We start from the raw sequence: 15,891 nt of genomic DNA, 5'->3' as shown, positions 1-15,891 counted from the left end.
GTATCCCAGCATATCAGTCCTTTGTGTCTGCCTCTTTTGTCTTGACATTGTCTTGCCTCCTCAAATTGTTACCTGCTGTCTGTCTCCACTGGAAGGGCAGACTATTCCTGCTTCTGTCCTGCTTGTTTCTTTTGGAACTTACAGACTCAGTTTTATCTCCTGATGTGCTCGTGTGCTACCTTTTTCTGTATCTCATCACCTGTCACCCCTGCTGACAGATCCAGATTTCTTTTCACCACTACCTTGCTCTTTCATTTTTCCATGACTCCCCTGGCCAATGACATCCAGTCTCACTGTCACCCGGGCATGTGGTGCAGCAAATGCCAAAATATACCTGCTAGTCTCAGCAGACCCAGTGACAGCTTCTCCCTGAAGTTCCTCACCAAGGAAAGCAAAAATGGAGGAAAGCTGCAACTAAAGCAGAAGTATTAGACAACAAAAGAGGCCAGATACTAAACATTTTCATCGTTTAAAACCAGAATAGGTATAAAGGACAGTGGTTCTAGGAATAAAACAGCTTCTCATTAGTGAAAGATAGAGAATATATGTAAAGCCTTATGAACTTTGTCATTTATGCCATAGTATTTCACATGGCGGGCAACAAACTCACGTAGAGCAAGACCATCTCACCCACTACCAAAAAAGGAGCAAACTCCATGGATACACCAGGACATGACCCTCCTCCCTCTCAAGGTGATTAAATGGTAGTTGTACTCTTACAGCAGACTATATCCCAGTGTTGAGCCCACTGAGACCAGCCCCAGACATCCCAAGGGAAAGCAGTGACCTGCGAAGCACCTGCAGAAACTGCATATGCTAAAACAAAATAGGGTTTGATTTTTCAAAATCAAGAAGGAAGCAACATAAATCCATCCCTGCAGGTACATAGCTGCCTGGCAACCATCCATATTTACGATATTCCCAGGCACAGATCCAGGCCACCCTTTTCCATGGGAACTCTTATTTGCATGTTGGTGACCTCAGTAGAGAGCCAGAGACCTGAGCCGGGACATGTCTGGCCCAGTTTTGCACTTCTTGTTCCCATGACTACTAGAATACCAGGGTTTCTGGGACTGCAGCAAATCATCTGTAATCACAAACTGAAACCTTCTTAGCATCTTTAATTATATGGGCAAGACGTATAAGAAATTAGACCAGCTCCACTATGTATAGTCATAATCTAACAAATCACTAAATACATCTATTGGAAAAAAGTACCAAGTATTATCCTCTGCTGACCATTCAGCGGCTTATTTAACATGCCCACAGTGTCACAGCTTACTCGCCAAACAGGCACCCCATCTCCTTAATTTGCACTAACAATTCCCTCTTCAGAAATCGTTCCCCAGACCCCCCTGAAGGAGCCACAGGAGGTCAAGTTGAAACACAAGCCCAGGCAGGGTTAGGAAGTCCATGCTGCTGCTCCCCAACATCGCAGGTTTCTAGGAATGAAAGACTCCTACCCTTCAGGCCATCTAGCCCACACCTTTCCCGTGTTAAGTTTACATGGAGGATTAACTATTCTAGAGAGGAGTAAGACATGAGGAAAGTGAAAAGGCGAAAGTATGTCCCTCCTTTATTTGTTTTCCAGGGGCCAGCCCTGGGAGCTGGTTTGTTACCTGCCATAGCTGACTGTGCCAAGGACCCCTCAAGCAGTGACAGGAGGGCAGCCCTCATCCTGCTAGACAGCTGATGCTGGCTGCAGGATTTGCATGAGAACTCTGGACTCAGATTATGGTGGTTAGAAGCACATACGTCAGCCCTCCTTGAAGATTAGGAAGGATAAGAGGACAAAGTTCTCCGACAGCATGAGCAAGCAGGCAGCGAAAGGCAATCCAAGTCGAAGCAACTTCTCTGCGGAGATTTCAGAACAGACCAGGGGATGGAAACAGCTTGCTGATTTTTCTTCCTTCATCTGATCTTGCAAAGCACAGAGCACACTTCATCCTCCCTACAGGGGTGTCCAGCTCTCCCAGTCCCACTGGAGCTGTCCCAAACCGAGATTTATGTCTCTGCATTTCACGGGCCTGGACTTCATTTTTGCTCTTAGTATGTATTCCTTTTAGTTTGTTCCATACTATAATAATTACATCAACTGGCCAAGAAAGTAAAATATTTAAAATACAGTTAAGCTGCTGCTGCAGTGGTTCTTAGCTTTTCAGGAGTGAATGACCAGGGGAAACAAGGAGAAGCACAGTTACTGCTCTGTCTTGGACATTCAGCATCTTGGTGTAGGTCACAGGGACCGGTGTCAGGCTGACTCGGATCAATAGCCTCCTGTCAGTTAAATCATTGCCAGAAAAGCTTGATATATACATTTCCAAAGGAAATAGTAAGCCATGGAATAAATTCAAATTTAATTTAATCTCTCTCCTTCCTGTTACAGTCTTCAAAGATGTTCTTATGAAGTCCAGTCTAATGAAAATAATATTAATGATCAGCTCTTCCTCCATTTCAGAATTGCAAAGCAGGCATGTACACCCCATACATTAGACCACACAGCTCTAACAGCCACTATTTTCCCCTTACCTTACAGAAAGGGAAAGGGAGGTGCCGGAAGGGCTGAGTAACAGGTTCAAAGTAGTAAATATGTGGTGCAGATTTACCTCCATTCAGCAAACCATTATACCAGGTGCTTGAAAATAAGCATACACTTCACAGTTTTGCTGAATCAGGATCAAAATTAAAATCTGATTGCTTTTTCCATTCTTTTGACCACCAGATACTTCTGCCATGAATTAAATGTTGTTCCTGCTCAAATACAGTGCATTCAAAGCACAAGTAATAAACAAAACATTTTGGGAATAAACCCCCAGTGTATCAACTGCATCACCTACATAGTTATCGCAGTTTCCAAACCAAAGAAAAAAAACTTTCCCAAGCATGCTTATTATATTTTGATATTGAAAATTATATATAGAAAAGGCTGAAACACTATAAATAAAGCCCTGTCTATATCAGAAGATTACACTGATTGAACCAATTTCAGAACTTACCTTGTACACTGTCACACTTCAGTGAAGGAATTTCCTGTTAATTCTGGATGCAACAGATTTAAGCTAAACCTGTTCAAACTGTCTGGGGAACAGACTGCATGTACATTTGTACCCAAAAGATGATCATTTTATATCTCACCTTTATTCTAGCACCAATCATGTATGTGCAATTCTAACCGCAGAGAACAGAAGTATCCTATTTCAGATCTTGTTTGTAAAATGCTATTATAACATTATTACCTCCTTAAATAGAGTCTCCAGGTACAAATTTTCAGCAAAATGTGCATTCATGGAAACCTAATCTGGAAGAGCTATATCAATATATCAGTGCTGTGTAGGTTAGTTACCCTTTAAACCAAAAGCAAAGCCTTCAAAATTAAGATCTGTACTGATTTAACTAGACTGTTCAGTTAAATTGCCTTTTTTTTTTCTTTTTAAGTACATAAGGTCTAATATTACAAACAAGGGGTTGTGCCTCTTTTCAGCAACACATCATATGATCCCATACATAAACTCAGTGAGCACCTTGAAAGCCGTGGTTTATTTGGGGTCCCTCCTCTGTCTGGCATCTCACCACGCACAAAGCTGGGACTCTTTCTCTAATTTCCAGTCTAAATTTATTCATGGTCAGCTCATGCCCATTTATTCATGTGCCAGCTTGTCCCTTAAAACTCAGGATGCCAAAACCAAGGCTGGAGCCTGACAATATGGTTCTGCTGGCGGCATTACCGGGGTAATAAAGACCTCTCTCTCCCACCCGGGGGGGGTCATTCCAGCCCTGTGCCACAGGATACTTCTCTTTCAAGGTGCAGCCCCTTGATGATACAAGCAGTTAGACCAGATAAGGAGTTAAAATGACTCAAAATTAGACTTACAAAAAGAAAAGACCAGGTTTTACTTATTTAACTGCCGGGACTGGTTCACGTGGATATCAGAAGTGCTGTGGAGCAGGGCAGGAACACACGGCTGGAGGGGGCTGAGCCACAGCAGTACCACCTTCACCCAAGTTAAATTTGGATGGATTTGCACCGGCACTTCAAGGAAAGTTGTATTCCTGAGAGTTTTTTTTGATTGTGGATTCATTCCCTGACCGATTTCACAGCTCACTGCGACAGGCTGAGGGCACAGCTACACAGAGGGTGAGCATCAGCTTCTTGGACAGGAACTACTTAAACCCATGTTGCTGCCAAAGCCCCTGTGTTATCAGAGCAAGGCCTGAAGTGCAATAACATGGTAGTAAAATGCCTCTGTATAAAACTACCTGCTTCAGAACAGATGAGGTTTCCAGTGTAGCAACTAGTATTTGCTGCTTTGTAAATCCTCCCCTGAGCAGAAAGAAAAGAGAACTGGAAAAGTAACTAAAATTGCTAGTGCACTTTACTCAAATTTATTCCTTTTCAATGACTTTGAATTTGACTCAGTTTTCAAAGCATATTATATAGATATTTTAACTGCCAAAGCTATCCAAAAGCTTTCCAAAAAAAGCTATGCTTTTTTCCTGCTTCTCTCCTCAACATGAACTGTGATGTGACATTTTTGCTGGTGGTACAGCCACTAGAATAGCATCCATCTTCTCCCCCCCCCCAGCCCTGCTTGCCCAGCAGGGCTAACAAACTTGCTTTACATCAACACAACCAGTGCAAGTTGTCACCAGACCGGCTTTACACCCATCATGAGGTTTTCTGAGCACATCCCACACTCGACCAGTGGGGACTTTATCCTCCAAAGAGCTCAGCCCACACCTAGGCTTCAAAATGAGGAATCAGATTTCAGAGGTGCCTGTGGAAAACTGTGCTTTTCCTTTCCTGCTTTTGACATGAAAAATGTTGTAACCACCAGAAGCAAAAACTCCAAGAGGTTAAATTATCTGGAAAACGAAGGTGCTTATCTAACACCTCATCTACTCAGAAAGTAGTGTACAAGCCCATGAATGATGGACGCTGGAGAATTATGCCCTAAGTGTTCTAAGAGCCCAGCTGGTAGTACCCACATTTTGCAGCCCTTCCAATATGTATTTAAAAGTCACTGTTCCTGCAGCAGGTGCAGCTAGGCTGGATAAGGGTATCTGATTCAAATTGTTATGATCCTGCACACTTCGGAAAGGCACTTGGATGCTTTCACTTCTAATGCCAACCATTTTTTCAATCCAGTTTGCTACCAAGAGCTGAGGAAGGGCAGGACTGCTTCTTTTGACACAATGTGGGTTGATGTCACCTTTGAATGATCATACATCTACAGCACCAGATGGTGTGAGATTGTCAACAGGTCTCAGAATCACAGTTGAAGAAGGAAAGAAGTAATTACTGAATGATTCTCAACCCTGATGAAAATTCAGGTAAGTATACGGTCGTGCACTAATTTGTCAGAGGGAAGGGCATTTTCTTCAGAAGTAACCAGAGCTTGGAAGACGGAGGCTAAAATCCTCTCCTGTGGCCAAACTTTACCCTGGGCACAGGGTGGATATCAGGTCAGGTCCCGTGCAGGGACAGCCTGCCTCCCCTCCCCAGTCACTGAGGCTGCATCGCACCTTTATGCTAATGGTACTCTTTGGCCATATAACGCGTGGCACTTAAATTGCACTGCACTGGCATTTCCAGCAAGGAGCACGTACAAAGCCAACAATTTGGCACGAACAGTCCTTGCTGCGGTGACTTCGTCTGGAGCTCTGCTGATCTAGGCAAGGTGGGGATCTGACCCTGTGTCTGGTGACTACAGCAAGGGGTCAGGTCGGGACCTTGCCTTCCCAGCACTGCTGCTGATTTGCTTAGCCATCTCCTTTTGGTTATAACTAACTGAGACTCTGAAATTCAGCTTCTTCATCTGCCAGGGGGAGGTAAATTTATTTCAGGACTGGTATTGTGATCCTGCCTGTGGATGCTGTGATACGTTACAGGATCTAAGGCACTTAAAAGTGAAAATATGTAGATACAGTTATTATTAAGTCCATGCTCACAGTAATAACTCAGGCAGAACTTACAAAAACCAAGAGAACGGTCTATAGTAGACAGCTCTCTTTCAAAGAAAGAAATGTGTTTATTCTTCTCTTGAAGCTAAAGGGAAAACATGAACCCAGTGGGAGAAATCCAGTGGGTTCAGTTTTTCCAACTGCCACTCAAATAGGGAAAAATTAAAATGATCTATTTTATGCTGCCATCTAAAAGCATATTTGCAATACTGGAGATTTTTTTGCTTCATTATCTTCAACATATTTATCCTCTCTGGCAATATGTTTCTGAATATGTTGACTAGACAGGACTAGGGAATTCCTGTAGGTGGAACAGCTGTACATCTGGAATGCAGTCTTGGCTTTTTTGGACAAATACAAAGTTCTTGGCAGTGAAAAATGTGTTTGTCCTGAAAAAAATAGTGTATTTGTAGAGGAGGTAAGGACTGCTTCTCTTGCAGTTGAAGGAAGCATGCTGCACTGCACAGAAGGGTGGGTGACGTGTGTGATGTCTTGCGTCCTTGCTTGCAGGTGTGGACCACAGAAAGCTGGCGTATGAGGATATATGCACCCATCCCTGCAGGGGGCAAGGTGTAGGAAGAGAGAAGGAATTGCCTGAGTCTCTATATTGCAGGGAAAGCAAGAAATCCTATTAAGGATTTATGCTGTTCCAGCAAAATAACTTCCTCACTTGAAGCAGAAGCCAGCTTTTTCATTGTCTTTACTTCACTCACGCTGACAGCGTGCAGTTCTTCAGTCAAGCCCGGTGCCAGTTTTGTACTGAGAGATTCATCATTAGGAAACAGGCTACCAAGCTTCCTAGCTCCTACCCCTGCTCTCGGTCACAATTTCAGTTGCCTTTGGGATGCATTTCCCAGGCTTCGAGTGAACAGCCCTCACATTGCTGAACACTCATAGAGAGAAAACAGTTATTTATTACATGAATGGGTTTCAAAATACAGTGACATACACATTCAATATGTTCTAGAGAAGGCATGTATGGGAGATGTCTGAGAAGACATTTGTGCGTGGTGTGTAATAATTATAATATGTTTTCATTTACGCAGTGTCTCCTCCACACACAAGGGAATATAATAAAATGTAACTAAAACAGCATATCCTTACAAATAAAGGGAGAGAGAGCATTTCATACAAAGGTTAAACAAAAAAATCTGTTTAATGTCACATTGGGGATTAGAGGAACTGGAGTAAAACAAACATCCAGAACAAACTTTGAGGGGTTGCTTCAGGAAAAGCACGTGTGTGAGTGTGTGCCATCACATCTGCATATTCAATACATCTTGCTGGGACAGCTCAGGGAGAATAGGAAGCTGGAAATTTTCAGTGTGGGAGTTAGATGGAAGAATGTGAACCATTCTAAACAAAATATAGCAAAGTTGCCAGCTGACTTGATAAAATGCCAGTGCTCTCTAGGATCCCTTGAAATGGAGCTGAGGACTGGCCTCGCCGTTCAGGCAGTGGGTAGGCAGCCAGGAGATCTGGGCTGTATTCCTGGCCTTGCAACAAACCCAGCATGTGACACTGGAAAGTCATTCAGCCCTAAGTTTCCAAAAACCGATTTCATGCCTATATTTCTGGGCACCTAGCGTGAGATGATGTGAGCCCAAACATCCAGGATTTCAAACAAAGTTAAGCCGCAGGTACTAACTTCCCATCCATGCAGAAGATCCGTTTCGGGGCTCAGTTTCATCGTGGATACAATGGGACTGAAACCTGCAAAGCAACCCAAAATGCTACAAAGCTGCAGGTATTAGATGATTACATAGATCTCTAATTTTACCAAAGGAGAGGTGCTATGGCTATGCAAAGGAGTATTATTTAGCTACCTGTTGTTTCCCACATCCTGGCAACCACTGCCATTCTATAAACATTTTCACAGGTTTCAATACGTCTGAAGGTTTTTGTTTACATTTCCTGCTTCAGGGCATCAAGGAATAACCTTACGAAAGGATTCACTGTTCCAAAAGGAACATAAAGAATACAGACCAGGACTTCTGGCAGTAAGTGTGGAACAACAACACCGACAAGACTAGGAAAATACTAGATCTCAGGGGTGAAATAGTGGAAAGAAAGCAGCTTTTCCACATAATTTAGTCAGCATGTATGCTGGGGGAAAAGGAGTAAAAGCAGTTTTTCTAGCTTATGTTTTCCTGTGCACACACATTTTAAAAAAAATATTTGGAACCATCTGGATTAAAGAAAGTCGTGTTCTCATTGTACATGACAGGGTCTTGTCACAGAGAAGATTATACTGTAAGCAAAGGATTATTGTGTTTTTTCTGAATGGCGTAGAAACAAGTTGAACGAACTAGCTTAAAACAGAGATCTTGTATTACCCATTTATATTTCCACTTCCAACATGGTGAGCTTTGTACTTTCTTCCCACCCTGTCTGTGTCTGCCCTTAATTTTACCCCTGCATTCTCAGAGAGGATTTTCAAGATCTTTGTTACACACGGGTAGATAACATGCATTGGTGAATTAAGCACTTTGAATTGGGTTTTAGAGTGTCTACATGTATCCCAGAACAGAAGCAAGAACAAAAGCAGTTTCTGAAAGGCACCTCCTTTTGCCACACCTCTCTGTGCATCCCACGGAGTTGCAGCAAGCAGGTAACTTTCAGAAAACAAGGGGAATTTAGCACTAACAGTTTCTGTGCTGTTACTTTTAGGAACATGTTAAAGTAACCTTCCTTTGGCCAGAACTAATGCAAATCCTCCATTAAGTATAAAACTGTATTTTGTATCTTTATCCTGCCTTCTATAAAACTGGTTTTTGTAACTCTCACCTGCAGTTTCTGCCGGGCTCTAACTATGACTGATTTCCACAGCATGTTTCCAAAACAGTACTGCCCTAATTTTCAGTTTTCCTCTAAGAACTTACTTTGGAGACGATGCTTGTAGGGCAGGTGACATAACGTTGTCTGATTCTAGTCAACTGCCAATTTTAGAATGCTATTTACTACCTGAAAATGTGCTGGTGGCCACGGCCCAGAGAGGGAGGAGTTAATAGTTAAAAGTAACGCTGTGGTAATCCACAGGTATAAAAATGCTCTGTTTTAAGAACCAGGCAGCTACAGCTGTACCGTCCCTGGGCCAAGCTTACCTTCTTGCAAGGTTACCTCTAACTCTTGCTGTCATAAGAATGTATGAGTTACCCATCCCTGGACCTCGCTCCTGGGGGCCCCATGCAAGCCATGACCGGAGAGGACAAGCCCAGCTCCTGATGCCTTCTCCTCCTTGGAGCTTCTGACAGAGAAGACACCAAGAATCTTACCTGGTAGCCAAATAACCCTTACCTTGCAAGCTGGCCAGTGTTGCTACATTTGCCCTGACTGCATGGAAACCTTTGGCGGAGGGGAGGCTGCTCCCACTCGTCTTCAGCCTCAGCCAAAGGCCAGAACATCTCCACCCCAGGCTGAACGTGCTGGCTGTCAGTGGAGCTACACACAAACAGCATCCAGCCATCTCCGCTGGGTTTTGGACAGAACAGCCGTTACAGAGGAAGACTTCACAAACCTGCTGCTGTAACAGGTACCACACAGCACGTTGGACACACATGTTTCTGCTGTAACTGCAGGGGCTGTCCCTTTTAGATCAAGTTGTAGAGGTCTCAGAGTTCAATCCCCAGGAATCGCTTATGAAAGCAATTACTACCTGAAAGGTCTCTTTGTTTTTGTGCCACTGCTTTTAATAATAATGATTACATCAGATATTTTCTGCCATCTCAATCTTCTTTGGTACTGCTAATAAAGAAATGACAAAGCCCAACACTTAAAATAGCACCCAGTGCAATGAACTGCAACCGCCGAGGCTTCAGATTTTACGTGCTACCCTCCCAGAGCACTTTCCCTTTAATGATTTAACTATTGAGTACTGAGCTTCTTATAAGCCACGAAGGGTGTGACACGTGTGGCGGAGTCAGAGAATCGCCTGCGGCCAGGGGCCCAGGTCGCTTGCTCTAACCACCAGACAGTCCTGTCCCACAAGAGCAGACCAAAACATATGTGATAGGTACATGGCATTTAAGTGCAGTTGCCTGGACCATAGTATATTATTTTGGTTCTTTAAGCGATCCTTTCATTTGTGCTTGGTTCAGTCTGTTACAGCAGCAACAGTTGCTGGCCAATTTAATGGCAAAACTGGGAATATAATCCAGACCTCCCACACTTTACATCCTCTGACCATTCCTCCTCATACCAGCATAGTTATATTCTTGTCAGCTATTGACTGACAAGTAAAATCAAAACCTGAAGAAAACACCTAAATCCCAAAGGCTCAAATTTAGAGCTGGAGTCTGCACTGACACATCAGCTCTGAATTTTGCCCCAGCACCTAACTACATATTCACAGTACGCTGTATTTCAAATAAACCACCCCCGACACCGGGAAACACATGGCAGATCAGAATTGTTTTTTGCAGGAGGAACCATGTAATCCTAAAATACAAGCAACATGATACCTGCAAAGTACAGAAAAAGCACTAGTTTTTAATGTTTCAGAAAAGCTTCATAGTGACCTAAGCTTCGCAACAAAGCTCTGCATGCAAGAGGATCCTAATGTTACCATTTTCAAATAACCCACTGATTAGTTACACGTTCTTTATAATAGCTGGTCAAAAAAAAAAAAAAGATCATGACAAGCATGAATTCCAAAGGAGATCCATTCACTTAACAGCCCTATCCTGATTTAAATATGAGCGTGTGCATGTACACAGATATGTATATATGCTTATGAATCTAAATTATGCACATTACACATCTGCTCTGCCTACACTTAAATGCATAACTTAAATGCATAATAGAGATCTTTGTCATGTAATTACTCGTTGCATTCACAGAAGCGTTCTAGGGGATCATTTTCGCTTTACCTTCAAGAAAGGCTAAAACACGCTGGCGCAGCTTCTCTGACACCTTGCTAGGAGCAGAAAAGCACTGCAGTAGTAGCCAGGAGTCCACTCAGCATGAAATGCTGATGAGCACCACGTTCTCTCCATGACAAGGTGACACCCTCATTTTCCTGAGTCATGTCAGAAGATGGTGGCTTAGGTGTCATCAATGCTAAAGGACCGTTTTGGTCTCATTGATACACAAAAAACGTTCCACAAATTGACTTTTAAGAAGTTCCACTAAACCAACTCTAAACCCAGTTTAAGACCATGGGTTGTATTAGGTTTAGTTGATTTTTGTGGATGCGCTGCAAATCTGATGAAGGTCTGGAAGCCAATTTGTGAAGGACAACTGCAGCCCCCTGGAGCGTGGCTGACATTAGAATTCGAACCAGTCCCAAACCAGTGTCAACTGAACTACTCATTAAGGCAGTTGCATGTTTTGGAGAGGTGAAATTTCCCCACTACAGCTTAGACTGCGGCAAAATGCTTTAAACTGAGAAGTAATGTAGTGGTGTGCTGGACAAAAGGACTGAAAACCCAACATCAGCTCGTCACAGGAAATTATCTAACAGATTATATCAGGCTACACCCCAAAAGGCACCAGCCTACAGCCTCTGCAACAGATGAGGGAGGCTAAGGCTGTCCATGCCTTGTTTCTTTCAAGGGTGGAAGTAAAAGCATCACTGTTTTAAATGAAAGCCTAGATCTCCAAAGCTGTTTGCATGACTGAGGCTCCTGCCTCCCTAATATCCCTTTGATCATCTTAGCCATAGCGAGCGGAGCGCATGAATCCAAGCTGCCTGTCATCTCCGCTCCCTCAGATGCTGGGATGTGGGACAGCGTGTTTGAGTGGGGCAATGAAAGGGATTAGCAACTGCGGGGCACAAGAGAAGGCAAGGAGGAACACAGTCTCAAGGAGCTAGTTCATCGAAAGAAGTATGGTTAGGCAAGGTGGGAAAATAGATTACTTTAGGAATTAATTTAAGGTTAAAGGGATCAAAAAGAGAGAGAAGAGTTAGCAGACCACGGGCTTTACGATTCAAGCAGTTCTGTGTCATTTCTATCCTGCAGTGCTGGTGGCCACCACCCATAGGTTAAGAAGAGGCCAAAGGCCAGGAATATTCCTGTGGGTAAATTCATGAGTTTTCCATTCCACAGCTGAAGCCATAAAAATGCAGAAAGCACAGGGAGTAGGGTGGCAGAAGAAAAGGAAGGTTAGGGAAGGATTCCACATTTGTTTTCTCTTAAATGATTAATTTGAGCCAAAAGCTACCCTGCAAATTGAGAAGCAAAAGAAACAAACACGGGCAGACTGAGATGGCAGCTGCAGAAAGACCTGGTGGACACTATGCCCAACAATGCAATAAAAGATACAGGACAGACGATGGGACAGCTTTATCAGCACGACTTACTTCCAATCACAGAGGCCACAAGTGAGTCACACAGATTCTCCTGAACCTCTGCCAAGCAAAACTGTCCAGCCTCCACCGAACACCAGTGGTAATTGGGGGGAAAAAAAGAATTAAACATTTATCTGGCAAGTGCTTTCAAAAAGAGAAAGCGGCTGTTGGGAGCTGCTCAAGGGGCTGGAATGCTGGAGACAGTTCCAGGGGGACAATCAGCCATCTGAGTGCATACCAGGCAGGCAGGGATTTTTAATAAAACGCAGTTTATCGCACGGTGATTACCACCTCCTATTTATACCGTATGAGATCATTTAAAAACATGGCATGTATTTCCTTACTTCTGGAAACACAAAGTCAGCTGACCAACCATGTGATAGATTGGCCCTTTTCACACACTTTTACTTCATCTTTCTAAACCTCTATTTCCAAACATCTGTCACTTAGATATGTCAGAAATAAAAATCTACTGGAAAAATATCTTCTGTGCCTCCCCTGCCCCCACAAAAAACTCAGCCCCACAGCAGATTAGGATTATGAGTTCAAATTCCAGGGCTGTTCCATTTAACATGTAAATCTTAATTGTTCACAAGGAAGCAGACGCTCAAAGTATACGTGTGAGAAAGGGAACTGCAGGGTCTCCAGAAAATGCACCATCTATTTCTAACCTTTCCTGGTTACACACAACAGGTGTTACAGACACAACGTGCTAAGACATAAAGAAAAAAAGTACTTCAGGTGAGCTTTTATGCCTTAAAGAGCACGCCTTTCCTCATTCCTCCTCAAATGTGGTTTGAAGGTAACGTGAAGGCTGGGAGAGAGGAAATACCGCGTTACTTCCATGGTAAGATTCTGCAGTTGAATTTGGGATAATACGGTAAAAGACTTCATTAGCACTCTTTCAGAATTACTTGTATAACTTGCTTGTAGCTTTGCCAGTTATGAGTAATGCAACAATCACCAAGATACACCACCACCACCTTTATACCACATTTCTCTCACATGTTGCCTGGTGGCTACTGGACTCAGCCTTTTTGTAAGCAATCCCGCTGTCTTCAGCCGAGCAATCCTCACCCAGGCAGGCCCACGCAGCCCGCGAGACGCCGCACCTTTCACCTGCTCCTCACTTCACAGAAAATCTCCTTTTCAGTTGCGATGCTCAACAACTGGTTTGAGCGCAGTAGGTCTGCAGTGCGGCTGCTCAGCAAAATGTATTGCCCCTGATCTTTTTCTTATTAACCCAATGGTTAACCACCACCCCTTCAACAGCACAAAACTAACTAAATAACGCTACAAGGACAATTCATACTGGGTGACACCCCGGGACAGCATCTGTGTGGGACTGCGGCCCCACGATCATTAAAACCAGGTCTACACATTGCTGGATCACCCAGGAGTACAAATTTGATCGGGATTGGGCCAAGGCACATGATCACACTTCTGCTGAATGAGCCAGAGCGCACAATACGGAGCCAACGCCAGTTTTAGGCTGGCCATATGCCAGCCGCAGGGGTGCAGACGATACCTGATCTGGCTAGAGTTGTGTACAGTGATACCTGATCCAGCATAAAGCCTGCTAGTAAAAAGTTAACCTGTTAAAAACTTCTTGAATTAACTTGAGCAGTGAGTGAATGAATACCAGGTTAGCGCTTCACATCATGTGGCCACCCCATTTTTGAGCCAATAATAGAGGAGTCGCACTGCTGGCTTTTCTGCATTGCCAAACCGCAGGCTAATGTCGATAGCAATGCTTGTATGCATGGGGATCTCCTTGAAGAATCAGGGCCTCAGAGTCCTTCAACTTGCCTTGCCTCCAACTTAAAGCAAAAAGGAAAGGAAAAAGTAGAAGTCTAAATGATTAACCTCCAAGTAGTCAACAGAGTCTACAAACACGGAATCTGTACATGGAGATGGAGCCACAGGCATTTCTGTAGCAGATAAATTTAGATGATGATTAAATAGAGCCTGTCCCTTCAGGTGAGTGAAACTCTGTACAGCAAACACATTGGTTACTAGGCTGATTTTTGTAGTACTTTAGTAATCTGAACGGTATTAAGAATGCACCCTGTTGTGCTGAACAAATGTGAACTTTATTTTTTTCTTTACAGCCCTTTGGCACAGATGTGCAGTCCTCTTTTGAAACTGTTCTGAAAAGCCTTACCTGATCTCTGGTAGAACTTAACCCATTTTTAATGCTGCACAATACTGCCCAGTGTCAAAACATGTGCAGCCACCCCTGCACGAGGCTACAGACCTGTAGGAAACATGGATTTCAAACATTCTTTTTTGAAATGGCTCGGTTTACGTGAGTACTTCAATTATTTTCAGAGCTGCCTCAAGGAAACCGTTAGCTGAAAGCAGTTTCCATAAGTTTTTCCATTTCCTATCACAGAGGCCCTGCGATGGTCCACCCAGAGGTGTAGCAACCTTGACAGTTACCCAGGTCTCCGAGCTCTTTGCAGCCGCGCTCCTATGGCTCCTGCAGGGACGCACAGCCAGAGGGGTCTCGATCTTTGGTCCTCAAAGCTGTCCCGCAGCCTCGAGGCCGAGCCGCCCGTGCTCCCGCAGGCACGGCGAGGCAGTGGCCCGTGCTCCCCTCGCCCCACGCAGCGGCACAGGCCGCCGTCTCTCCCTCCTCACGGGGTCCGCCCGCGCCGGGCTCCCCAGGGAGCTCAGGGCTTCGTTCTCCAGCCGGCCCACCGCGGCCCTGGGCAAACCGCGGCGTGGGGCAGGCTGCCGGGCGGCGGGCGAGGAGGGAAGCCTGCGGTGAGGGGGCCGGCGGGCCCGCCATCTGCGGCCCGACCCTCCCCACGGCGCGCTTCGCCGCCCCCGCCCAGCCGGGGACGAGTCACCCAAGGGTGACAACGCAACGCCCAGCCGCGACCTCCCCACGCTGACAGGGCGGGAAGGGGGGCGACGTCGGCCGGCGGCGCTCGGGGGGCAGGGCGCAGAGGCCCGCGCACCCCTTACGGCGGCGGAGCGGCGCTGGCGGGGGCGGCGGGCAGCGGGGCGCCGCGGCGGCGGCGCAGCAACGGTTAACGGCGGGGCGCAGCGAATGGGCCGCGCTGTTTCCAGGGCGACAGCTCGGAGTGTTCCGGATCGTACCATTGCGCAAGCGGCGAGGGGGGGGGGGGGGGAGAGACGGGGACGGGAGAGAGGGCGGGGGTAACGCGAGCGGCGCCGCCGCCGCCAGGCCCGGCCCAGCACCGCCTCCTCCCTCCCTCCCTCCTCCCCCCGCCCCCCGCCTCGCCTCCTCCCCCTCCCGCCCGGCCGGAGCGCGGCGCCGGGGCCCAGCAGCGAGCGGCGCGCGGCGGAGCGGAGCAGGCGGCCGGCGGCGGCCGGGCCCGGAGCGGCGGAGTCGGTACCGACGGCGGGGCGGGCCGGGCCGGGCCGGCGCGACCCCCTGCCCTCGCTGCCTTCTCGCCGCCGCCGCCGCGGGATGCAGGCGGCCCGGGGCCGGGGGCTGTGAGCGGCGGCAGCGCGGAGACAAAGGGAGGCGGCGGGGCTCGGCGGCCGGCACCAGGGACGGAGCGCGGGGGCCGCCGCCGCCGCCGGGGCGCACCCGCCCGCCCGCCGGGAGGCGGCACGATGCGGCACGGGGCGGCGCGGCGGCAGCAGCGCGGCGGCAGCAGCGGCGC

The 15,891-nt window shown here is 46.3% G+C and overlaps 1 protein-coding gene across 1 annotated transcript in view; it reads right to left on the bottom strand.

Annotated features, from left to right (window-relative positions):
• WNT5B (Wnt family member 5B) overlaps positions 1 to 15,891 on the bottom strand; it is a 76,359-nt gene that overhangs the window by 21,963 nt on the left and 38,505 nt on the right. The window lies entirely within an intron of this gene.

The sequence above is a fragment of the Falco rusticolus genome, chromosome 5 (assembly GCF_015220075.1).
Source record: "Falco rusticolus isolate bFalRus1 chromosome 5, bFalRus1.pri, whole genome shotgun sequence".
NCBI classification, from domain to species: domain Eukaryota; kingdom Metazoa; phylum Chordata; class Aves; order Falconiformes; family Falconidae; genus Falco; species Falco rusticolus.
This window is presented reverse-complemented; position numbering and strand designations above follow the sequence as displayed.